General features: G+C 38.7%; 1 non-coding gene across 1 annotated transcript; it reads right to left on the bottom strand.

Annotated features, from left to right (window-relative positions):
* Window positions 1–348: 348 nt before the first annotated feature.
* TRNAG-CCC lies at window positions 349–421 on the bottom strand. The gene has a single exon. It is a non-coding gene; the product is annotated as a tRNA-Gly (tRNA).
* Window positions 422–1,107: the final 686 nt, after the last annotated feature.

The following is a 1,107-nucleotide window of genomic DNA, read 5'->3' as shown; positions in this document are numbered from 1 at the left end:
TCAAACATGTTCTTCTCACCTATATTAATACCTGTAAGGAGAATGTTAAAAGATGAAAATGTGTTTCAGTCTGGTCTGGAAAAAATAAAAAGGTTTCAGTTGAGTCTTTTCAATATTAAATAACTTTTTTTGCCACTTTAATGTAAAGAAAGGTTGATAAATATGCTACTAACAGTTAAGGCCTCTTCTACAATAATTTATTTCAAAAGTGTATTTATCCCATTCAAGAGACATATGAATGATCTTTGCAGTACCCCTTTTCTGTCTTTTTTTTTTTTTTTCTGATTTGGCTGTGCCGGGTCTTAGTTGCAACATTCAATATCTTTAGTTGCAGCACGTGGAATCTAGTTCCTTGACCAGGGATTGAACCTGGGCCCCCTGTATTGGGAGTGCAGAGTCTTATCCACTGGACCACCAGGGAAGTCCCTGTAGGGTCTGTTAATAAATGCTTTAGAACAGGTCCACAGCACATTATTAGCACCTGCTTCAAACACGGAGAAGGTAGACAAAAATAATCAAGGCTCCTATGAATCTCTTAGAATCTGTGTTCTCATTATTCAAGTTTCTTAAATCATTCATACATGTTACCTCAATTTAAAACACATCTTCCATTTCTCATTCAGATTTGCCCTCAAGTAGGACTAGAACAAATGTGCAACACTTAACCCGGGGTGAGCAGCAGGCATAGAACTGTCAGGGGCAGTGGTAACAAAATTCCTAGAGCAGTATGTGTCACTGAAGCCTAGAATGATCTGGTATTAATTTTAGACAGATTTTAAGTATGAGATGTAGTGTAACCAAGTTTCTGACAGATAATTTTCTGCTCCACCTTTCAAATTAATGTACTGATGCTAAAACTTGCTTGGAAATGAATTTTACTTGTCATCAGAGATGTAGAAAATTCCAACCACATGTGGCATTTTCCTCCTGTCAAGACGGAAATTTCATCTAAATTCTGCCACCGCAGATCCTTAAGGATCCAAAAGGACCACTTCCAGAAACTGTGATGAGACCTGACCCCTGATCTGTCCTGGGGTAAGGAGTCTTGCAATTCATGCTCACTTGGGTGCTGTGCGGGGATTTGTTAGAGGTTGGTTCCATCATAGC

The sequence above is a fragment of the Bison bison genome, unplaced genomic scaffold (assembly GCF_000754665.1).
Source record: "Bison bison bison isolate TAMUID 2011002044 unplaced genomic scaffold, Bison_UMD1.0 scf7180017863080, whole genome shotgun sequence".
In the NCBI taxonomy this organism is placed as follows: domain Eukaryota; kingdom Metazoa; phylum Chordata; class Mammalia; order Artiodactyla; family Bovidae; genus Bison; species Bison bison.
This window is presented reverse-complemented; position numbering and strand designations above follow the sequence as displayed.